General features: G+C 41.7%; 1 long non-coding RNA gene across 18 annotated transcripts in view; it reads left to right on the plus strand.

Moving 5' to 3' along the window:
* LOC108445845 overlaps nt 1-24989 on the plus strand; it is a 100457-nt gene that overhangs the window by 38198 nt on the left and 37270 nt on the right. For 16 of the 18 annotated variants that reach the window (XR_001860871.1, XR_001860859.1, XR_001860863.1 and 13 more), the window contains exons 11-15: nt 197-307; nt 1605-1660; nt 4880-5050; nt 11161-11268; nt 16793-16963. This is a non-coding gene — a long non-coding RNA (uncharacterized LOC108445845). The remainder of the gene's footprint in view (nt 1-196; nt 308-1604; nt 1661-4879; nt 5051-11160; nt 11269-16792; nt 16964-24989) is intronic. The other 2 variants (XR_001860858.1, XR_001860857.1) reach the window with 2 other exon arrangements.

Here is a 24989-nt window from a genome sequence, read left to right on the forward strand (position 1 = left end):
ACACGCACTCACTCACTTGTCATGAGGACAAAAATCTTAACAGGATCTATTGAGTTTGACCTGATCCTCGTGGTGCATTATTTGGCTCATGAGCACTTTTTTGGTTCCAACCAAAGGATGAAAAATAGCCGTTCTTGTACTTTCATTTCTGTCAAACCACCTGAGGACTGAGTTTTTCCCCATCTTTCTTCCTCAGGATGAAATGGTCCGCAGGAACTGTCCCTGCTCCCCGTGGGTACTTCTGCACCAGCAAACTCCAGAGGGCCCCTGAGTCCAGAGATCTCAAGTGCAACCAGCTCTTTGTAAGGTGAGATCTCCTTTCCTCTCACTTCCCAGAAGTCCTTGGAAAGGAGATAGCAAATCCAAGTATGCTTCAAGCAGATGCCTGGTGTGGGGGGAGGATCCTGGACCATGCAGTGGGGGCTCTGCCAGTCAAGTGTTGATGTCTCTCTTATCTTCTCTAGAATAAATTACACCATTGGCTCAGAGATGACTTCCAGCAGTGCTTTAACAAATTTTAGTGGGACAGGTGATGGGAATATGGATTATTTACTTATGTTTTCTCCAGCTCTGTTTTTTGACCTGTCCCCAGACTGACCCACTGTCATGTTTAATAACATCAACATGCTTATTTTGCCTTCTGAAAATACACTTTCTTTGTAACTGCAAATTGCCAGAGGTCCTGTTTTAGTAGTGAGAGAGTTTTGCTGTAGTGCAAGTTGTGTGCTGGAGTACCCAGAGGCTGTGGAAGCAGTTCTAATATTATTGTTTCAATCCAAATAAATATGATGAAGACATACAGAAACCCATTAGCCAAGAACCTTGAAAACGCATCCCTGTACGTGCTTTCTGCTAGAGCCATGAAGCTGCAGCAAATCCAAAAAATCTTACCAAATGATAATTTTATATTGTGATTAGTTCAAATACCAGAAGAAACCTGTGGCTTTTCAGCCCTTAATTAAACCATAGGTGCTGCTTTGTTTCCCCTTCCTGCATATGTTTTGCTTTTATCAAGGATGGCAAGCCTGGAATGCTTCAGGGTTGTGCTTTGTCTCAGAAATGGCCATGACCTGGCACTCTGAGGCTGATGGCAAGCCCCTGGTTTGCTGGGAATGAGCTTAGTGCTCTGGCTGGGATTGGGAGTCATGGACTGGAACTAAGGCGATAGACCATTCCCAGGTCTAATCCTGTCAGCTTCAGGGAGCCTCCTGCAAAGTGCTTGCTTTTAGTGCATTTTGGAGGACTTCAAAGAGCACAAGGAAGACTCAATTTTCTAGCAGTACCCCTTGTACATTTTTTTAGGCAAGGAAAGGATCTGTTTTCTGCTTCAGCTTTTAAAATCTGTTATGGAAGAGGAACTACATTTCTTTTCTCAGGCTGCAAGAGTAAATACTGTATATTACATCTAACTACTATTTATGCAGTCTCATGGCATGAATTTGCTTGATTCACCAGTATATTTAAAATATAAAAATAATTATTTCTGAGATTAATTTTAAAAAATATTTTTTTAAAAAACATCTTGGATTAATTTTAAAAAATATTTTTTTAAAAAGCATCTTGGAAGAATTTTTGGGGCACAAGTTCTCTCCCTTGCATTTCAGGCATGGACGCTTCCTGGAGCTTCCTCCCACGTGGAACCTTCCCAGACTTACAGTTGGTTTGTTCTCAGTTTTAGTCATTTTTTTTTCCTTATCTGTTACAAACTCATGTAAAGCACAGGCTAATTTAGAGTGTAACATGATCGAGGATTTTGCTTATTCATAACAATTTATTAAGCTGTGCAAAGATAGTGCTATTTTAAAAGTTTTTAGATTGTATCTGTTATCTTCCTAAAGAGCAGAAAATGCAAATGGCTCATACAATCAGCTGTATCGGCCTAGAATTGCTAAATCATAAAGAGTCATGGTACAAAACAATGCAGCAACACTCTAAATTTATGGTACAGTGATGCCAGATGACAAAGGAACTGCAAAGGAAGTGCTTAGTATATCAGAAATTAATACCTAGTGGGTCCATTTTTGTATGGTGATGATTATAAGTATCACTCTATGTGTGAGCATAATCCCTTCAGAACAGCAGTTTACTAAATGTTCTGGAGATTATCGAACAAAATACAAGTTGAGGTCACGTTTGGGTTTTCATCGGGCAAACCACTATCGTTTTCTTCTCAATCCAAACTAAAATTGCAGTGTTGCAGGAGGCACTCGGGTTCAGTGCACACAAATGGGAGGTTGATACCTGTGCTCGGAGCAATTTAGAGCTATGCAGAGGAAAATCAGCACACCACGCTGCACTTCTCTTAGTTATGAGAACAAGTTATGAGAACAAATGCATTATTTGACCTCAGGAGCTGTTTCTGAAATATTAAATCACTGACTGAATGGCAAGGAGGTGGCAATGCCACTGAGTGCCACACAGGGATGGACAGCTGCAGCAGTATAAATACACACTGACATATGAGGGTGAGAAATAGAGAGGGATATTTACAATATTCCTTTAAGTAGAAGTTTCACAACCTCCATTTTATAATCCATTTGTTATATTATCTACCTATTTTATTTTAAGCAACAAATCAGTCATAAACATTTATTTTTAGCAGTGCATTATACTTCTGGGCACACTTAACCAGAGCTCGTATGTGGTGTGTCCAGTAATCTGTGTGCAGCTCTTTGCATCAGATGAGAAATGTACAGCCTAATCATTTGTAACCGTAGCTATATACCAGGAGGGCTGTTTGATCCTAAAGCTGAAGAAATCCTACTAACTTTATTTGTTTATTATTTCCAACTTAACAGTCTCATGCAAAATGCAAGAGTTTATTTGAGTGGCAATCATAAAAATGAATTATTTGTTTCTAGACGTAGTCTTTGCTAATTTGTGCTGCAGTCCATTTTTTTTTAGTAAATTCTGTGTCTTTAGCCACAGCCCCTCGTACGCATTTCCAAACAGACCCAGACAAACAGCTGTTAGAACTGGAAAAGCAGCAGCAGAGTTGCTGGTGTTGTGCAGTGTGTCTGACTAATTAGGCCAGCACTTACCATGGTTAAAGTGCAACTTACTCAAAGTGCACTCAAAGTTACTCAAGGGAATTATAGCGAGGGTCACTAACTCTGTGTGTGTTAAACTATGAATTTCATCTCTCACTTTTGCCCTCTCTGATGTGGAATTTCTCCTGCCTGTGTAACTCAGGAGATAATGTAAATGCAGCGTAGGGACATTAATGAGACCAGCCCCTTTGAGTTTTAAGGTTTGACTTTTTTCCCCCCCAGCCTCCTGTTAATGATGTGACAGTTTGTTGCTACAGGAAAGAGAGAGAGCTGCGTCTCTGGTAACTAAAGGTCAGATGCCCTGGGCTGCACGGGCTGCTGTGCTCATCACCCCCGGGGAGAAAAGAGAGGGCTCGTGGTTTCTCGGTGTTAAGAGTGGCCTCACAAAAGAAATGTATTTGAAATAACAATGGTTTGAAGCAGCATGTTACTAACCTCCAGTTCTGGATTAAAAAAAAAATAAAAATCCCAAGTCCTTGAATATTTAATGATGGCTGAACAAACTTGGAATGACCCGAGGAAGATGGAAAGTCACAGAAGTTAATGCTCCCAAAATGCAGCAGAGCTCAGTAGTCCTTAAAAGCAATTAAAGAGCTTTTACCATCTGTTAAGTAATTACCTATCATCATTAGTTATTAGAAGTAGGAAATGATGTAAAGGGCACAAACATGATAGAAAAAGAACAGCCAGCTTCTTGTGGGCTTCTTGAATGAGGTCATAAAAACAGGGTTATTAATACTGAAATAAAAATGACAAACATTTACAGGCGGTGTTGTAGCTGCTCTGCTTCAAAAAGAAAAGCATTACATTTTTCCTAACAGTAAATATTTAGCTCAACTCTTGCGCTTGTTACCAGTATGAAATGAAATTTATTATAGTATTCATCTCCAAAAAACAACATGAGATGAAGAAGATTTAAGGTTTCTAAATTCAATGCAGTATAGCTCAGCTAAAACCAATTATAGAAAACCCAATTTGAGGACCATGACTTGGAAAAGATTAAAACCAAGTAACCAAAAACCCCCAAAGCTGTGTGTGCTTTTAAGCTGCATGGTTTTACATGCAAACATGCACACATTTTTACTTACATATCAGTATGGGCTTCCATGTCCCTAATTCTAATTTCTTTTTTTCCCCACTTCTTAGTCAAAATAGATTCCATAAAATGCATTTCTTTCAAGGTATTAGCTGCATATCTTTAAACATTCTGCAAGAATTTAAGTCTGTAGGTCTGAGATTGCGCAGGGATCCTTAGGTATGTATTTTGCCATTTTTAGTCTTATGTCCTTCAGCAAGTTGATACATCTCACTGCAAGTTCATAATACGCATTAGAGTTACACAAGCAGCCTGTCCTGGCTGTGTGCTTTGAGACAGCAGCGTGAGAGGGTACTGATACCCACATAGTGCCCAAGCAGGTGGCCTATCCTGGCCACAAAATGGCACAAACAGAACAGAAATAAAGGAAACTGCAGGAACCATCTAGAAATCAAAGAGAAAGTCCAAGCTCTCCAGGCTAATACTAATTTGTGGCTGCGATAACAAAATGACAGTGTGAGAAGTGGAGAAATCTTACAAATAAAAAAACAGGGACTCAGGAAACCACTGTGGCAGATGATCGAGAAAAGCGTCCAATAAATACCGAAAAAGGGGAATTAGAATGGCAAAACCAGGGCCACTGGGGTAAGACAACACAGGGTAAGGTGTGTAATGGGGAGACAAGGTAATAAAAGGAATAAAAACTGGTGCTCTTCCAGGCTCCTTGCAAGCAGCTCCATGCCTGATCCACGCAGTTGTTCCCACCATAACCCTGACTTGCTTTTCCATGCAGGAGGGAGGTGTTCTGCATTCCCTGGCCTCGGGGGATCCCCACGAGCTCACCCCAGCACTGACCACGGTAGGAGCACTTGGGGACTGCCCTACACCCTGTGCCCTTCAGGACCCTCTGTATGAGGCTGGGGCTCTGTGCTTCAGGCATTGGAGGACTGCAATGTCTGCACATGTACGTATGGCCTTCTTTCTTTCTGGGGGTTCTTGGCAAAAGCTAGTGAATAATATTGAAGTATTTTGTTTAATTAGAGTAATTCTTCCCTGTGTCATTTTTTTTTATATGAAAAGTGTACTCTATATAAAATGTGCCACGTATTTAAAACAAAAACAATTTTATTTTGCTTTTGCCTGCTGCAAGTCTAAACATTTAGGTAAAGAACAGAAGCATTGGGTTTGTGTTGCCAACATCTTGCTTGTAAGTTACTTTTTCCCATTATTTTTTCCATCTGTTTTGTCTCTTAGAGATTATTGCAGCAGCTTAAGAGTTTGATGTATTTCCAGCAAGGCATAGGGAGAGAATGTGCAGAGAGACTGCTTAAAGCCACAGTCTTAACTGCTGAAATATTCTATTTATGAAAATACTGTCTGAATTTATGTTCAAAATCCTCTGCCTGATTTGCTGAATGAGGAGGAAGAGAGAGCAGGGGAATTTTCTCTGTCAGGTCTCCACAAGTACAGCTGTGTTGAATATTTAAAAATGGCATTTGCAGTCAGTGCATATTGTGATACACTTTTTTCCTGGGGAACAACAGTCTGTGAGAGATTATGATTGCTTTTTTCTGAGACTAAAAACAAAGGATCAAACAAGCAGTGAATTATATTTTAATGTGAGTTGATGTTATTTTCTATTTTAATCAAAAGCTGTTTGTGAGAATCTCTTCCCTTTGTTGCTTCAAAGCCCAGCAGCAACTTGGGTAGGTGTGTTAAGGGTAGTGTGTTGTCTGGATGATGGTGGTGGCAAAGGAGCCTACAACAAAGACATTTGCCAAAGTGAGCGCCTTTTAATCAGTGTTCTGACACCTAACTAAAAGCTGGGCTGCACAGTCCTTGAGTGCCCAAGGCCCTCCTGTTGAAGCAGCTTCATTCTGCAGAATTGCTGTGTCTACATGGACAGGTTCATCTGCTCTCAGCTTCGCCCTGCACCTGAAACGTGTCTCCAATCCATAATTAAGTGTCCTGCTGGCACAGAGCCTCAGTCCTGGGAGCTGATTTATGGACCTTCAGGAGGAGCGGGTCAGCCCTCGAGGCCGGAGACTCACCCCTCCATATTTTAATATCCAGGAGGGTGTAAGCGTGGTGAGGCTGAAATGCTGACCTTCTCACGTACTGTGACATCCCATACGTCAGTGCAATTGTTGGGTTAGTACCAGGAGATCAGCCTCTGGTACACGGTTTACTATGAATTAAGCAGAAGCGTGGCATGTCCAGAATGGAAAGGGAGCTCAGGAACCATGTGTTGTTACCATCTCTGTGCACTTAAAAGTCCCTTTGATGTGAAAAAATGTGCAAAAATAATTAGGTTTTTGGTTCGGTCTGTCTGGAGACTTATTCAAGAAAAATGGACTTAGGCTACCTGAGCAATAGTTGAGGAGAGCACTGTAACCAGGGCATCTCAATGGCATTTGAAGGTAAGAAAATGACTGTGGAGTGAATCTGTCTATCAGTACCAGCACCAAATCCCTTGATACATTCTCAGTAAGTTTGAAATGTAAGTTCTCAGAATGTTGAAAGCAGTGATAAAGAAGGTGTGACAGTTAAAAAGCAAATATCAAAAATAAAGCAAAATAAATCTTTGAACAAGCTGAACTCTAAATATTTGAAACGCACAAAAAGTGTAAGAAGTGAAGCAGAAATAATTGTTGGTGCTAATATCTAAAAGCCTGCATGTGTCCAGGAACCACTTTTTTCCGAAGATGTCAGATTGCACATGACAGAAAATTGTCACCCCCAGAGTGGTATTTTTGGAACTGCTCAGTGTCTAATCAGTTAGTGACAGCAGTTAACAATTGCAAGCCTGATGCCTGGAAATCAAGTAAATGTGAGTGCTCCTGCGTCCTGTGGTGGGCTGGAGCAGAATGGTGGTGGGAGGTGATGGCACCTTGGGTGCCCAGCAGCTGTCCTCTTCACCCACTCCAATAAGCTCTTAACCACACCCTGAACTGTTACCTTCTATCCCTACTAGCAGGCATTTGGATGGGTCCATGGGAACACAGGATCCCAAACAGTAAGTGCTCCCCTGGATTTTAACCCGGAGGCGCAACAGCCATGTAACTATAAATCTGTAAATATTGCTACAAGTCTGCTTTTGTAACATTGCTTTACATTTTTGTGTTCTCTGGAAAAGCTTTTTTTTTTAATCTTGCAAAAGTAGGAAGAAAGCATTGGGTTAAGATGATGATGTAGCCAACAGTGGGGATTTGTGGAGGAACGAGGGAGAGCAGCGGCGCTCTGTGACAGCAGAAATAAAAGCACAAGCAGGGAAACAAATTGCAGTCCTGATCCACCAGAAACAACTTGGAATCAGCAGCTGCCCCGTGCAGACTCCAGGGCTGCCACCCATGGAGGGAGAGAGCCCAGAGCAACATGGGGGCTCAGCTCTGGAGGGCGAGCTGGGGGAGCCCTGCTGGGTTTCTGAGGGGAGGAGAGGTGGGCAAGCAGGGCGTGAAGTTTCAGAGTTCTCTGTTGCTGTGGTGCTTTTCTGTCGAGTCAGTGAGTAGAAGCAGCCCCAGCAGGATCAGACGGGAGGTACAGATATCCTAGAGAGGGCATCCAGGGGCAAGGAGGACATGGGAGAGTTATAAAGAGGGACCACGGAATGGGAGGAGCTTTAAGGTTGGTTTGTCGCAGCATGTGCAACTCCATCCTGAGTCTGGTGGTGCAGAGGCTGCATTGGTGGCCTTGGAGTTGAGGCCTCAAGGTCCTGCTCTGGGTGTCAATGATGTCCAAAGCTGTCAGAAGTGGGCAGGGCAGGTTCAGTTGGCATCTACAGCTCCCATCCCAAGTAAATGTCCATGCACAGTTCCCAACCACTGTTAAGGGAGGGCCAGTGGAAATACGGTGTGCAATGTTTGCCATGATTGCAGTGGCTGCTCTGATGGCCGTGTGTTTTCCTGCCTGTTAATCCCTACTCTCCTGTGTGGGTTTAAATACCTTTCTGTGACATTCGGAGACTAACGGAGCATGCCAGCCCAGAAGGAGCTCGGAAAGGTTGTTGGATATGATCTGCATTAATCAGAGCCCATTCACTCTGGCATATGATCCCTTGCCTGTGCAGACATGGCTTCTGTGGCAAAAAATAGAGATAAGTAGCAAAAGCTGCTCAAGGAGCAGCCTCCCTGTGCGTGTTCCGACAGGCAGGAGAGGGATTCATCCTGGCAGTGGTTCCCTTGTATCTGCTCCAGCGGGCGATATGCAGTGACAATGGCAGCTGCTCCTTTCCACGGCGCTGCAGAGGGAACGGTACCTGTGTGTTCCTTCTGAGGGGCATCATCTCCAGCTCCCATGGCTGATCCAACTACGGGTGACAAAGAGCTCAGTGCCACCACACACACCTAACACCTGATTAACTCACGTTTTCAAGAGCCTTCTCTGCAGAAAGGGAAAGGCTGCAAGTGTCACGGTCTCCCTGAAAGCAGCACGAACATGTCCCCTCCCACATTCATGGGATCAACAGCCTTTCCTGGAGTTAAGCCCTTTCCTTATACCTTTTTTTTCATAATCTGCCGAGAAAGAGCGAGGCTTTTTTCCTGCCTCGCTGAGTGTGTTGCTTTAGTACTTGTGTGTAGTTTAGCTAAGGCAAAGAGAGCTCCTTTCATTCACAACGGCACTTGAATTGTTGGGCTACTCAAGGAAAAAGTATTTCTCAATCACTTCTTTTGAATCTGCTGTATTTGACATAGAAGTGCTAAACATAAGTGGAATGAGTGGGAGAGAATAAAGAGCTTTGATTTCTTAAGGCTGGTGATGAATGGTGGTGGTGATGGGAACTCTGGGCTAATTGTATCTCTTTTTCTCCCTTCCCTTTTTTCCTCTTTATTTCTTTCATCCCATAATTGAACAAGCTGCTAAAGGAACCTTAGGATTAAATACTGAACAGAATGGTTCCCGAGTGAGTGTCGCAGCTGATGCACTAGAGAGTTGTGCTAGTTCTTTTTACACTTCTGGTGTTTAGAGAATGCTCTTGATATGGCTTTGCCTCTCTCTGTAAACACAGAGCTCTCAGCAAACAGGAGGAAGGATGGAGAGGCACTTTGCCTGTACACCAAGCTGGTAACCGTTTCTGGATTGTACAGATCCACTCAAGAGGATCGAGTGAAGCTGTTTAGTTCACTCTGCAGAGGGGCTTCCCAGGGAACAGGCAGCCTTGCCTACAGAATTCGCTACCTAAAGCTGACTTTCCATCAACAAAGACTAACAGAGGAAAAGAAACAGAATAAGTAATCTGAAGAGATAGCCATGCTGTGATGGAAAAAGCCTTTAGAAGTAATTACATTAAAAGTGTGAGCTTCTATGCTGAGTTAGGGTTCCTGAACGGATTAATTAAAAACAAAGATGTATTTTCTGTCAGAAATCTATCAAAAGTAAAATCAAAATGCAATCAGATTCAGCTTTTAGATGGAAACTGACTGTGCACCAATAAACAATTTCCCTTTTTTAATTTCACAGAATAACTAAAAGAAGGCAGATAACAAACACCACCACTTCCCCTCGCTGTCATCAGCACTGAAGTACTTTGCTGAAGCAAAATGTTAACAAAGAAGCTGGGACTGGACATTTAGAGACTTAAAGTTACTGAATTTTCTCCCCAACTTGATGCTGTGTAACCATTCTCTCATTCCCTGCAGAATGGGAAGCATCTGAGCAGGGGAAGAAGCAGAACAGCTGAAGTGCTTCAGTCACAGCCTGTGCTGCTTCAGCTATTGCCAGCGGAAGGCGTTTGGCTCATCAGAGTAGTTTGTATGTAAATCGAGTGAGGTTATTTGTGTTTCAGTGTTACTTAGAAGTCAAACAGCCCTTGTAGAAGGAAATTTTAGTCAAATCAACACATGCATTCCACCCTCCTCCTAATGGGAAAGCATTAGAAAAGCAAGGAGAGTATTCCCAAACAGCACTGCTTAGCAAAACATGTTTGGATGGTTTGCTTGCTTTTTTTTTTTTTTTTAATCTAATGATAATACTGATTTGATGCCTCTTTTGTCTTTGTACTTCACTGCCTCGTGGTTTAAGCATAGGTAATCATGTATGAATCTTCCGTTTTGTACCAGATCATTAGAGTGTTGCTAATATAATTTTTTTCTTGTTGCATAGTGAGAAACGATGTAGAAGATAATGCTTGTGTTTTAGGTATTCTCAAGAGCTCAATAAGAGATAAAAAGCTCCAGAAATACAAATCTAAAATTGTAAGCATTGCTTAGCAGGACCTTTCCTAGCTCACATTCTGGATGTAGGTAGGCACTCCAATCTGATTACACTTTCAAGGTGGGGGTTGGCAGTTATCCAGTCAGAAATGTTGCATTTTGTTAATTTAGTCAGACCGTGTTCTGCGTGGATACAGCAATGCCTGGATGAAATTCTGTGGCTCATGTTATGCAGGAAGGCAGGAGAGCAGCTCTTAGGGGTTCACTAAGCTCTCGAGATGCATTTTTGAGGATCTGTCAGTCAGACTGGGATCAGGCTCCCAGAGGATGAGAAGCACACAAATAGTTGTCTTTTTTTATTATTTCTTTTCGTAATATGTAATTTAGCGTCATGTGAAAGATCTGTTGCAGACCATGAATCTTACTCTCCAGGGCAGCTGTGATTGTCTCTCTTCAGTTTTCTCTTCTATGCACTTTGGAGCTCTTCTTTGTAAGAGGCGAGCACATTTAGCTGACAGTGGTTCTTATGAAGGAAATTAACTTTCATCCATGATTGATATTCCAGTGAAGCACCACCTATGAGAAGAAGAGAAAGGAAGAGAGTAAAGGGAGCTTACACTATACACAGAAAGATACTCCACAGCTCTAATGAAACTGTAAAAATACTGTCTGCCTTGCTCTCAGAGGTGGTTTAAAAAATTACTGTGTAAGTCAAAAGAGTCACTCCTGCAATTTTAGTTGAGATTTTCAGAGGGATTCTTATTTAATGTCTTTGTATGATGTGGAATTGTCGTGTGACAGTAACTGAATTTATTATCAAATTAGCCACCATGGGTGTTATGCTGTCCATCACTTCAGCATCACCTTTTCTCTCCAGTTCCCCCAAAAAATGCTGTTACCTAATGCCCCCTTTTCTCATCACTAGATTGGAGAAGTTCAGTGCCCAGTTCTGCAGTATTGCCTTGGAAATGCCTCCTTTTGACTTTTGTTTCTTGTTTCTTGGGGAGCCTATCAAGAGAGTGGATTTAACTTGGTAAGTACCTTTGGCTGTCACTGTTACTAACATGCTCAAACTTGGATAATTTAATTTCTGTCCTTTTGTAAAAACAGGTTTGTTTTTCAGACCTTTTCCCCCTTGAGAGCACAATGATGTAAATGCTAACAGAGCTCTGTGCATTTATGCATGCACGTGTCCCAGAGCGTAGAAGCACAGTTTCCCGTAAACATTTCCAAGCTGGGAACAAAAGCAGGTTTTCACATTAAAAGCACCTTTTTATGTTTGCAAGAAAACTCTGTCTGAGCTGGCTTTGCTCGGGCAAGTGCACTTCATTAGGTAATTCTGCTCTCAGCTGTGTGTTCACGAACCATTCCCATTTAACCTTGGAGAAGGATGTGTGTGTGTGAAGTCAATGAGCTCTTGCAGCCCTAGGAGTCATCCTTTTGGAAACTATTAACAGCTACAATAATAATATTTTTAAAGCTGCTTCCTGAGGTTAACGGCTAAAGGCCATTTGAGATCCCTGCTCCATTTTCCAGTATGTAATGCTTAAAGGGGTAGTGTGGCATCCAGCCCCCGTGGAGAGGTGTATGCCAGCCACAACAACCAGAGCTGCTGAGTTTGTCAGGGGGCTGAAAGGCACCACACGGGCACCCAGTGTAGGTGAGTTTGTAGTCAGAACAGCGCAAGAATAAACCAGCAGCAAAGTCCTTGTTGTTCCTCTTCCACAGGGGTAATTCTCTGAGCTTCCCTCCCAGCCTGGTGTTTTGTGGAGCTAGGCTGGGCTAATGGTTTATAGCAAATAGTAGTAAGCTTCTAGACCAAGGTGAAAAACGCAGCAGGTAGGATGTGTGTACAGAACTTTGGTTTGGCTGGTGGCATTGGAAACAGGGTCACTGATGCAGTGTGGCCAGCCAGTACCAGAGCTTCTGCTTTTATCTTTATATTCTGGTGGCATTGGAGACCCATTTACAGTGCCATTTACAGTGATTTGGCTTTGGTCTGTTTAAAAGATGGCTGAAGACTCAAGAACAACCAATTCCAGTGACCTTTTAAAACTGTAGGTATCCTTAGCCTGCTGAAAAGAAGTCCATACTTTTAAAATCCAGAGCTATTGTCTTCACACAGAACAGAAAACATGAAAGCATAAAAAGTCCAGCCCTATATTTCTCATCTTATCCTGTGGGAGTTATTCTTGATCATGCAAGACCCCACACATTATTCCTATGGGTGCTTATATCTGACAGTCTCTTTTGTAATATGTCTGCTGTTACAAATCTCCTTTTTTTAATAATGACCTGCTTTTATTCAGAAATAGTTGGGCTGCAGTGGCCCAGTCTATTTTAGATAACAAAGACTGTGCTTTTTGAAGCTGAATGGTGTGAATGCTTTTTAAGCCTTTCTTTTTAAAAAAGAAATCTGATATTCTCAAACACGTTAGGTTGCACATTTGCTGTAACAAACCACATGCTGCTGATATGCTGGGTTTTTGGACTTTTTTTAATAAATTGTTTTCCAAATAAATGGTGAAATTCCCCATGGACACGAAGGTATCAGCAGTAGTGCTAAACATCTGGCTTGTCTCTGTAGACTGCACCATGTGGAACCCAGAATATCTGGTTCAGTGCCGTGCCTGTCTCCCAATTATATTCAAAACATCAGCTTTTCTTGGAGAACATTTGGTGAAAGCTTCCTTCATTGCTTTAAGCCAATTCCCATGAGGATATTACTGCTTCGGATTGATGTGAAATTATTCAGATTAGAGAAAAACAAAGTTGTCAGCATTTGTGTACAGAACAAAATACTGCACTGCAATTACAAGTATGGGACAAGGAAAATTCCAACAGCATGGAATACATTGTAATTCTAATTTTCCCCCCAACATTTCCAGCTTTAATAGAATATTCTCTGGTCCGGAAGACTAATTTTTTTTAGAAGAAAAATTATTAATGTTACTAAATTCCATCAACAGTTCTCTCTTACCTAAGCAGAAAAATGCCTGTCATGTAAGTACAAAACACAGCCAATACAACCAACATCTTGATTTTTGTCCCATTTCAACAGCTGTACGTCAGTATGATGTGGTAAAGAAAAGTGAGAGAACAGATTTCCTCATGAAAAGGTTAAGGAGTTATTTAGGGAAAAAAGCCAAGTCCAACAACTACCGTTTTTCTGATGTTAGCAAGTTCTATAGAAAACATGTCCACCTTAAATTGTAAACCCAACAGCCAGAATTATCTGCAGCAACAGGATCTTTCAAAATCTTCTCAAAGAGACTCGCTGAATTACAGATTCTCTGCAGTTGCATTGTCTTCTGATTCAATTGCAGAGATGAATGTGATCCATTGCTCTTCTATGCTTCAGTTTTACTGCGTTATGTGTATGTCATGAACATGGTTTGTGGTTGAAAAGGGAATTGTACTGCCACAAGATGAGAGTGAAAAAGCATAATTAAGAGACAAGTCATGAACATCCTTTATTATGGTCTAACAGCCATGCTAATAGTCTCCCTTCACATTTATATGTAAAAGGCTCTTTAAGAGGCAGTGTCTTAGGAAATAAATTTAATTTTGACATTCGGATGCTGTTATAACATACACAGCCTGTAGATGACATAAAATGGTTGTCTGCCATGTACCTCAGCTGAGAGACACAAACAGAATCTTGACTGGGGGGAGCATCAATAACCAGGGCTTTTAGTGCTGGCCTAACTTTTTGTACCCAGAGAAACAATATTCTTCCATTTAAAGAGCTTTTCACCTTTGTTTGCAGTCGGGATATTATTAATATATAAATGGTGACAAGAGGTTTTCACCCAGATTTTACATGCGCAAAAATCCATACATGAAGCTGTCTCCTGGAAATGTGGCCCAGGAGAAGGCAAAGAACCCATGTAGATATGAACCTCACACCTGCACTTCAGAAAAGCACCTTCTACCTGTCCTTCCGCCCATCTCTTCCTCACTCAAGGAATTCTTTTTTTGTTCTGTTTCCAGTGTCTACAGAAACAGAAGAACTAAAGAAAGATGAATAACTTCTGTGTGAAATTTCCCTCCGGGGAACTAACTGCAAATTGCAGTGGTTATTAATACTTGTAACTCAAGTCTAATCAGGGAAAATAAAGAGCAAACATTTACTTTGCATCCTACAACCTATGATGGGGCTAGAAAACAAGAACTCTTACTCTTTTTGGCACTGGTTTTCATTTTCTTGATTTTGTTGTTTGTTTAAAGAAAATAAGGGAAAAAGGAAAGCCATCTCGGGAAAAGAGCAAAGCTCTCTTGTCACCTGGGATATGGAGAATCAAAGGTGAAGTCCAGGGTGAAAAATGGGCAGAGAGAGGATTCCCATGCCTGAGATGGGAGCCTCTGTAGGGTATGAGTGTGGTGTGGGCTGTTGCCTTCTCAGGTTTGTAGCTGGGAATTCCCCTTGTTGGTAGAGCTTTACCCCTGACCGCTCATGATTCCGAATGTTCAGTGTCAAATTGGCCAGTCTATTCCATTTCCTAAATTAATGTGGGATTCCTCTTTACTTAAATCATGCCTTATGCCAGTTGACTGTAAAAGTGGGAGAAACGCCATACACAGTTTTGACACAGAAGTCATCCATTTCCCCCATCCAAAATGGTTTTGGCCAATGGGGCTCAGCGCTTTCATTTAAGCAGCAATTTTACGTTACAGATGGAAAACAAAATGGTGGAAGTACAAATTCCAGTAGGATTCTACCGAACTTTGAACATGAATGAGAGGACAAATTGTGATAATCTTATTCTTGCCAAAAGTTACCTTGCTCCACACTATAAGATGCTATTTAATGCAAGCAAAAGCTTCGTGTTCTGGTCCAGCACTGATTGACATGCTCTGTCTGGAAGTCAGATGGAGAAAACCTGTGTACTGATCCTCCCATGAAACAGTTAACTACCTTGTAGTAAATAACGTATTCCCTGTTGTTGTCTGTAGAATAGAAATATATTTTAAGTAGCATTCGCCTTCAGCTTTTATTTTGCTATTTTTTTATACTTCTGTGTTTCATACACCATTCTTATTGACTGAGCAAGATTAGCAGTGCAGATATTTAGCAAGCTTCCCTTCCAACAGTGTTTTATTTTTATTTAGGAGTTTTTATTTTGTAACCAGTCAGTCTGTAATTCTGATGAGCTGCGTCAAAGGCTCACCATGCCAGATCTTGTCTTCGTGACATTTTTGGAACTCCAGAAATAATAGTGAGGAGTTAAAATTGCACTCCAACAAGACAGTGGAACAGGCAGCTACCTAGAGAGACTGCAGGAAGTAATAGCATTTATTAAATTTGAGAAAAACTAGCCGCTGCCTGTACTTTGTGTTTAATGCAAGCAGTTATGTATATTATTTTGATAGAACAGCTTTGACAAGCCACTGAGATGGTTTAAACAGCATCGTTATACGCATATCTGACTCGGTTACTGTTAAGGGGCTCAGTTGATTTATTAGTGCAGTATTGCCTTACACTGGCTTTATTCTTTGGACATGTTTCCAGAGGGTTTAGTTTCACAGTCTCTTGGGCATCGCATTTTGTTGACTAGCCATCATCTAAACTTGGCCAAGAGCAATCAGATGAGCTTTCCGCCTAAGCTCTATAAGCTACATCTGTTCTCAGTAATTGACAACGCAGAAATCCTCCCCCAAAACTCCTCCTTGGGGCACGCTGTATCCTCACTTGCCCTGCACATCCATCACTTAGTTGGCTCTGCACATTGGTCACCTGCCTTGGATACACTGTTTCAGCAAAACTTCCAGTGCTGGAGGAGATGTGGTTTGAGGGAGAGAGGTGGCATCACGAACAGTGGGAAAGGAAGGCTGAATTCAGGGAGCATTTGGCAGTACTCAGAGGATGCATTTTGGGTAGCACAGGCCCACAGCAGTTGCCCTGTTTCTCCCATGAAACTCAAGGCATTTGGATTTCAGCTGGTCACGTTTTCTGTCCAGTGTTTGTGCCATCATGGAGTTCCCGTCCCTGAAGAGAGCATTAGATGAAACTGCAGAGATTCAACCACATTTTCTGTTTTCTACCACCATGAGAATTAACCTAAGGAAAACAGAAGGAGGTGGGCCACAGGGGAGCAGAAAAGCCTGTGGCTTTGTGTGAGCACTACCCAGCAACAATGAAAACATCCCCAAATTATCCTGTTTCCGACACAAATCCAAAACACAGCCCCATACCAGCTACTGGGAAGACAATGAACTGCCCCAGCCCAAAGCAGCGCACTGAGGTGTTTGCATTGTTGCCTTCTGCTTTTATTAATGGATTTTTATGTGAGAGTGTGATGGCTGAAAAGCAACCTGCTGTGGTGGCTACGTAAATTTGGAAAACTCTTCTTGAAATCTCTGGCATGACCTGTGTACTATTGTGTGTCCAAATGGATTTAGTGTATCATAACACTCCTAGAAAAACAGAAGGACAAAGAAGATGGGATTGCTAAGGGAGACATTAGATTTCATTTCACACTGGTAATAGTTTAGAGATGTGTGCTGAGCAAAATGGGATCCAATCTGTGGCACTTTTCTTTTTTATTGCTGCTAAGTGATTTCAATATCCAGTCTAAAGTGATACTGAGAGCGCTCGATGGAACGGGGATGAAATCAGGGAGTGCTGGAGGCTCAGAGGAGGCCACAAATCTCCGGCTGACTGGCGGGAGCCTTTTGGAGCCATCCCAGCTGACCTTAGCGGGTGTTATTTAACCTGGAGGCTGCTGGTAAGTACCTTGCAATGTAAGGTGTTGTTGGGTGTTAAAGGGAACGACGTGCCCAGATTGCATTTTGGACATCAATTAATGTTACTTGGTTATGGCCGTGAACTTCCTGCTCTCAGGAACATTTATGGCTAAAAGTTTATTGCCCATCTGTTGCTGCCTGATAGACATATCATAAGTGGGAAATGGTTTAAGCCCTGTAACCTTTCAATTTATGGCTGTTGGAAGCAGATGAGGATAGCTACACAAACAAGGAGGCATACCTGCAGTCCACAAGGCGATGGTCACAAATACTCTGTTTGGGGGCCACTTCTTGTGAGTGTATATCCTGCTTCTGATGAGCATGCAGCTACAGAAGGTGAGTGTTGTTGTTGTTCTACATATTCTACATTATTACGATCAGAGTCATTTCTCAGTTTCTTGAGCTTTGACTCAAGTGTTCGTAAATTGGTTTGTTTAACAGTGTACAGTGTAGGATCCTAAATCAGATGATGATAGGAGGAGCCTGAGGGGCACAGGTGGAACTGTTGAGACTCTGTGTTTTGGCTTCTGCAGATTTTGGGCAAAGAACTGAGGAAGTGTGAAATGAGGGCAATGCAGAAAAATACATCACACAAAGGCAGTGGCTCAGTAGGCGCACACATTAGTGAGGGTTTCAGAAATCTGTTTTTGTTTTCTATGTAACAGGGTTACAATAGAAAAACAAGTTTCGGTTCTGCAAGAAGAGGCTCAGGAGCTGCACTGTATTGTCCTCGCTGTGCTTTTGGAATCCTTTATATTTCCAGGCATCATCTCATTTTCTCTAACAAAATACTGAGTTGCTGATAAAGTGCCGTGAAATTTAAAAAACAAAACAAAAACAACCAACCTTTGAGAGGATTTTAAATTCATGTCTTGCAGTTTAACAACCTCAGCTTTTTTCTGGAACCAAATGGCTCCTAACTTACTTTAGCATAGAGTATTTTGTACAGTTTCTGGGGAATTCTTTGAGAGCAAACTTCTGGTTTTGGTCTTACTTAGCTGCATAATATTTTGGTTTAAAACTGGTTTGAGTAAATAACATAGAAAATCGGCCATGGTTTGGTCGAACCTTCCCGTGGCTTTATTTACTCCGTGTGCTGTGTTTCCATTTGAGTGCACAAATGGTGCTGTCACTTGGCGCGATGTGCGAGGGCGTGTGAGGAGGAAAACTGAGCTCTCAGCACTGTGCCCATTAGAAATGCCCTCAGCAGCACAGTGCAGTTGTGGCCAGGCAGCCATTTAGCTCCCACCAAGTTTACTTTGAAGAGCCCTGACACAGGAGGCAGAGGGGCACCTGTGTCAGGGCTGGCAGGGGAGCATGGCAGAGTGCCCAGCGTTCCCACCTCTCCTGCCTCTGCCACTGAGCAGTTCCCGGCTCCGAGGGGCTCCAGACATTCCTACGGCTTTCCCCACTAGGCCTTTATGTGAAGTGACAGCTCTGGCAGCAGACATGACTTCTGCAGAGTCATCAATGATTGCTTCTAAAGCTTCATTAGCAGTGCAGAGCGCACCGGCAGTGCTGTGCTCAGATTTGAAGTGGCACTGTTTCATTTTTCTATATGTGAGCAGATAATTTGCTTTGTGCTGAGATACTTTGCCTGTGTAATAATTTATTGGCTTCTATAGCACCCAGGGACCTTATTTTTTAAGACACACAGCGCGTTTGTGAAATGTGTGTTCCTGGTATTATTATTTTTAATTTTCTCTTGGCAACTGAATTTTCTTCTCTGCTGCAGAGAATAATGAAACAAGATACGTTTGTTGGATTCCAGTTCAGTTTAAGAAATCACAATGGCAATTTACATATGTTTTACCCTTACATCAAGATTTTCACTATTTACCATAACTGGATTAGATTCTAGTTATGTGCAGAACTGACTGGAAAATAAACTGGCATCCTGATTTGCATTCATTCTGCGCCAGTGGTTCCCCTGTCAAATTTGCTCAGTGTGGAAAATTTGGCCAAGAGCTGGGTTTGTGTATTACCTGTTATTGCAGGCAAAAGCTTCAAGTATGTGTTGGCCCAATCCCCTGACATATATGAGGAATGACATATTGTTACCAGGGAATAGGAATATTGGAATTACAATGCACTTAGTGCTCGGTGTAGAAGAGGGCTGGGGGAAGGTTTGTGCCAGATAGCCAGGAGCCCTCGTTTATAGAGTGTGAAAATAGCTGCTGAATGCAAGGTGATTGCAGCATGTGACTTCCAGGTAGCTTCCTGCTCCCATTTGTGCCCTCCGCGGTTTGGGCGGTGTGTTGAGCGGGCAGCAAAAGAGCTTGCTGCTAGCAGCATGTGGGTGTGCTAAAATCTTCCCTTCCAACTAAAGGTGTGTGATTTCCGGGGGCAAACATGTCAATTTTTCTGTCTTTTTACACTGTTTCCTCTTCACGGATTTTGTTTATAGGTGTAGCTAACTATGGACAACTGTGACCAGTGAAAGTTAAGAAACAAATGCTGGTGTGTGCTTATAAAATATGCATGAATACTCAAATGGTCTGTGCTAAGAAAAGATTATTTTCATGCAAAAAAGGAAAAATTAGGCCTAATGCCAGACTCCCATTCTGGGGTACTTTTTATTCCTTGTTGATTCCTAAGCAGAACCCAGTCTTGTTTAATACAGGAAATGGATTTTCCTCATGTGCTGAGTTAAGTATTTGTTTCACCAGCCCTTGTTCACTCTAGTGTCAGACAAATTTTTAGTAGGGAAGTTTAAATCACCCTTTACTCTGCTGTTCTCTGTGGCTATCCCCAAGCTGTTGCAATCAAACCCCATGTCCTGATGTACAGGCCAACACCATCATGTCACCAGCAGATTGGAGCTGATACTACTGCAAATTTGTAGTTGTAATTATTCCTCTTTCCATCTAAGAGAGGAAGGGATTCTTAGGTAGATTTAGTACAAAATGTTTCAGCCTGAGCTAGGCAGATTTGTTAAAAGCCAGAATTAATAAAATTGGATATAAGGCTGTGCTAACACAAATAGAAACATTTTGAAGCCTCTAGGAGAGCAGCTACCTCCCTTTGCAGCCTTGTGCTTCTTGGATGCACATTCACACCCCTAAAGCGTGGCCTCTCTGGACGGAAACAGAGAACTTTGAGCCACATCCTGATGTCCCACTCCTCATCATCTCCTGGTGCAGTCTGCTCATTGGTAGTGAGTTGTGTAATCTCGGAGATCCTGCGTGAATGAGACTTCTCAGTAAAATCCGTGAGACATCAACTGGTGCAAGAGGGACTGTGCCCTTCTCCACAGGGAAGAAAAGCCCTGGACTGTCTTTGGCCTCTTGCACATGGATTTCAACAGCAGACAGACACACCTCCTGTCCTCATTCTCCAGCTTTCCTTTACCAATATGTGAGAAATCAGGTAAATATAAAAGTGACCTGCTCTGGGCTGGTGAGCTGAAGGGGCAGATACAGGAGGCTTTGCTTCCCTGCAGGCGTATACAAAAGTTACAAATCTTAGGAAAAGAGAGATGTGAAGGAGGCTGTTTGGGATGACAACACTGCTCTGTGAATTAGCAGTCAGCTCTGTCTACATCACATTGAAAGTCCAGCCCCTGTACTCCTTTCACCAGGGGAAGGTTTCCAAGACCTCACACCAAGGTTCCAGCTCTCTTGTGTGTCCGTGGATGGTGACGTGCATCAGTAGCTTGGTTTGTGCTGTTGCCACATTCCTCAAGGAAAATTGTGGCTTTGTTATATTCAGTTATAGATTTGGCCTAAACCTGCTTGTATCAGTGCTCTGAGACACAGGACACAACTCAGGGCTGATTCCAAATAATAATTTGTCTCCATCCCTACAGAGTTTTCACAGGCATTAGGGACAGAGAGGTGCTCATTAAACTCTAGAGGTTGCCCAGGTTTTCACCTGTTCATCTATCTTGTGTTTGGTAGAAGGGGTTGAAATATACTTAAACTGGTCATTCAGAAAGATCTTCCACCAGGAGGCAAAAAAGATCTCCATTACTTTTAAAATTCAGCTTGTTATGTTTCATCTCCTAGAAGCTGCCAGTGAACTGTTGTTGGCATACATCCCTGAGCAGTTGCACATCTCTTTACTGTGGTGTTTAATTATCATTTGTACAGGAGCTCTTGGCCCTCTCCATGCAGATGCAAAGTGGTATTAATTGTGTAGGGAGCACATAGGCAGGATGTGATGTCATTAGCAATAAAATGAACATGTCTCAGGAGCTGAACAGGTTGGTAAAAACTAAAAAAAACCAAAAACCAAACTGATAAATATTATGGTAATGCTGTTCTGATATTATTTGATGGCCAAGTGACTGCTTTAAGAGATCCCAAAGATCTCAGTTCCTAAATGACAGTGACGTCTTGGTGCTAATACGGTAATGATGATGCCACTGGAAAATGAATTGATGGGGACACACAAAACCAGGGACATGCAAAAGGACACCAGGAAGGACTTCCTTAAGTAGTAGGGTACTTCAGTGAGTGGAAAAAATGCCTCTCATTGTTCTTATTTCTGCTCTTTGGGGTTTAGCTTTGTGTGTTTTTAAAATATATGGTAATTCTTTTATCCCTTTTATGTTTTATTTAATCTCACAGTATCAGTGTTCCAGCTGCTTTAAACAGAGAACGTTCCTGTGACCTGTTTCAGAGAGAACGTGTTTTAAATTTTCTAAGCCTTTCCTATTATAAAATTTCCTGTTAAATACCTGACATATGTAGATAACCTGTACCCAGCTTAGTCTGGTATCAGGGCTCTTTTGTTGCTACTGCTTTTATAAAATACTGTGCATGAGCAAAATTTTACTTAGTCATGCTGATCCTCCTAATATTTCAGCACAGCAGAATCTTGCAATGAAATAAAACTGAAAAATGGCTAATTTCACTAGACTGTGCCTATACTTGAGGGTAACTACCACCATATAACCTTCCTGGCTCTGTACCATTGCCAGGAGGTAACAAATGTACAAAATGAAGGCTGTTGCAAAGGTGTGCTCATGGTCTAGAAGTCCGGTCTAGTTTTCTCTAGATACAACACAATTTCATGTTTCTGTAATTATATTTCAGTCACATGTATAAAATCAATCCTGCAGACTTGAAATGACTTGCTGCTTTTGATTCATCACATAGGGGCACATTTTAATTCTCCAAGAAGGTTAATAGCTTCATGCATTCATTGTTTAAGTAATTTCTTAAATCCTCAATGCTTACATGAGCAGCTTTACTGGCTTATATTTTCTTTTATTGAAATATATTACAGGAAGTACCTTAGAGCCTACTTCATTAAGTTCCATTGTAAAATGCTGTGTGCCTCAGAAAGAAAGAATACCAATCTGTAATACTTGCTCTTTAAGGGAGACCTCAACTTCCTCCTTGAGAAACTGAAGGAAGTATCTCTCAACTTCATTAGAGACACCAGTAGGTGCTCCTGTTCTGCTGCTGCTGCTGAAGCCAGTGAAAAAAGGTTTCCTTCCTCAAGGATCCGTGTAATACCAGGATTAGAATTAAGTTAGTTAAGAAAATGTTGACTCATCAGTATTTTCACCTCAGGTTAAGATAATGCTACTTATAGCCTGGGTAAGACAAAACTCCCCCTTTTTTCCCCAGGAATTAGAATGTTTTATTATTATTTTGAGTATACAGAGATAGAAGTGCCGAATGATAGAGCTGAGATCCAAATGGGACTCCAAGGAGTGGCATAGCTGTTTGTGAAAAGCTGTGCTGTTTGAAATGGCCCTGTGTGTTCATAATGAATATAATTGCTTTCTGTGTTGGTGCTTGGGTTTGATTCCTTTTGCAACAGCTGGTTTAGTAGAATTCATTTGATGATGATGCTGGGTGATCTACCTCAGTGAAAATGTATTGATTTTCTGAAGAGTCCATTTTTGGAAATGCTCTTACACTGTGTTTTTACATACATTTGCTCATAGCTTAATTGCTATATCTATAAGCTGCTGCACATCCTGCCAATGTAGCTTAAAGAGACACATAAAGCTGTGAAAAAGGTTCAAGAGATCTTTCTGGAGTAAAGAAGGAATTAAGGTTTTTTAAAAGTTACATTCCACAGGATTTATGTCAGCTTGTTGCCTATACACTGTTGACACCTCATCTAAAGTATCTGTTGACTTCATATTTAAGGGTTTATGCCACTAAATGACTGAGCTCAGTAGGTCAAATCGTGCATATTCAGGAGATTTAAGGACTTTCACAGCTGAAGAAAAAACCACAAGAAAGAGCAGCTTAATGCCTGTTTTAAAACTGTTAAACCTGCAGAAATTCCTCAAGTATAAAATGGAAAACATCACTGCTTGCTGTGCTTGGTGTGCACCTAAGGGAAGCTGTGTGATGGAACGTTTCCAAGGAGGAAGGGAAGGGACAGTCTGAGCAGAGGAGAACACAGAGAACGGCACTGATGGCTGTTGTGTGAAAGATGATTAAAGCAACTGCTAATGCACTCTGTGCTTCCTGGGTATTTGAATGGAAATATTTCCCATTGATTCTCCAGACAGTGGCACTCAGAAGCACTGCTGAGTACCTCCCTTTTCATGGAGTTTATTTCAATCTCATTATTTATTTCACTTTTGAAAATAGACTTTATATTTTACTGCTTAAAGAAATTAAAGAGTGTAATAAAAAGCTGGGGTTGAACAGCAGTGGCTTCCTCTGCTGAAGAAAGAGCTGTGGAAACTGGGTATTGGCCAAACCTCTTTAGCAATAGGGGCAGGTAGATCAATTTTTAAAAGGCTGGCAATGAGCACTCCATATCATTAAATCTTGTCTGATTATTTGCTGTAAGACTTTATTTCAATTCTCAGCTTACAGGGTAATAAACAAGGCATATGGACATTGATGCTCCATTCATCCCTGAGGATTAAGATTTAAACCACATGAAGTTATTTTGTTTATTTGTATTTTTAATCTTCATTGGGTACTACTATTGGTACTCAGATTTGTTTATTTTCTTTGTGGGTTTGTTTGTTTGTTTTCTAGTGCCTTTAATATATCACACTTGATATATTGTTGAACCCCTCCATAGTTCATTAGCATAGCACAGCTCCCAGATGGATTGGGATGAGCTTGCTGAGTCAGCTGACAGAAGGAAGAGAGGAATCATATCTGGCAGCAGCACAGAGTTATTTTGGCTTAAGGTGGGAATGACCTAACATTTGTCATCTGTTGTTTATTCTCTTGTCCTCTGCTGTTCGAGGAGATCCAGTTGGGGCTGGGTGGATTGGAGCTTTTATTGTCAGTGTCACTGTGTATTTATGGATTTGTTTTGCACTTTGTGGGGAAGGTGCAGAGGTTTATGCAGTGATCCTTGGAGATGTTGTGTCTTCAGCGAGGAAGGTTTTTTCACAGGAGTACGTGCCCAGGTGCTCTGCAGCACACAGACTGCTCATGGTCATGAGACTGAGTTCAGGTCTTGGAATGAACATCACTGTTTTACTGGTCATGGAACATGGACCAAGTCAAGACAGGCCAATAACTACATACAGGCACCTCAGGGTGATATTTAAGGATGGAATTGGTTTTGCAGATATTCTGTGGGAAACAGGTCACTCCTCAATACCAAACTGACAAAGGATTGCTTCAGACCATAAGGTAGGAGTGAAACTCCTGTTGAAGCAGCAGTAATGGTTTTGGTTGACAGTACAAAACAAGACAAATACCACATTAACTTTTGGGTCACTGCCTGTGTAGTCCCTGTCAGGACTGTAACATTTATGCATACTGCACCATCGAGGATCTATATGGCTTTTTTTTTTGCTTTTTTTCCTTAACCTTGCTGTTCAAGATAAATGTAGTGAAATGGGATAGCATTTTGATTGCTGTAATCAGATCTACCACACTTAAATGTTCTGAAGTGTTTTTCATCTCCTAATTTTCAGCTATCAGTAGCATTTATGACCCACTTTGCTTCCTCTTGAAATCGCAGCTTCTGAAACACAGCACCGTAAGAGGCTGTCAGCCGCCTTTCCAACTCTGAACTCCTGTTGCTCAGCACCTCAATAATCCCAGGAAGCTCTTTTGGATC

The sequence above is a fragment of the Corvus brachyrhynchos genome, unplaced genomic scaffold, assembly GCF_000691975.1.
Source record: "Corvus brachyrhynchos isolate BGI_N302 unplaced genomic scaffold, ASM69197v1 scaffold1333, whole genome shotgun sequence".
Classification (NCBI taxonomy): Eukaryota; Metazoa; Chordata; class Aves; order Passeriformes; family Corvidae; genus Corvus; species Corvus brachyrhynchos.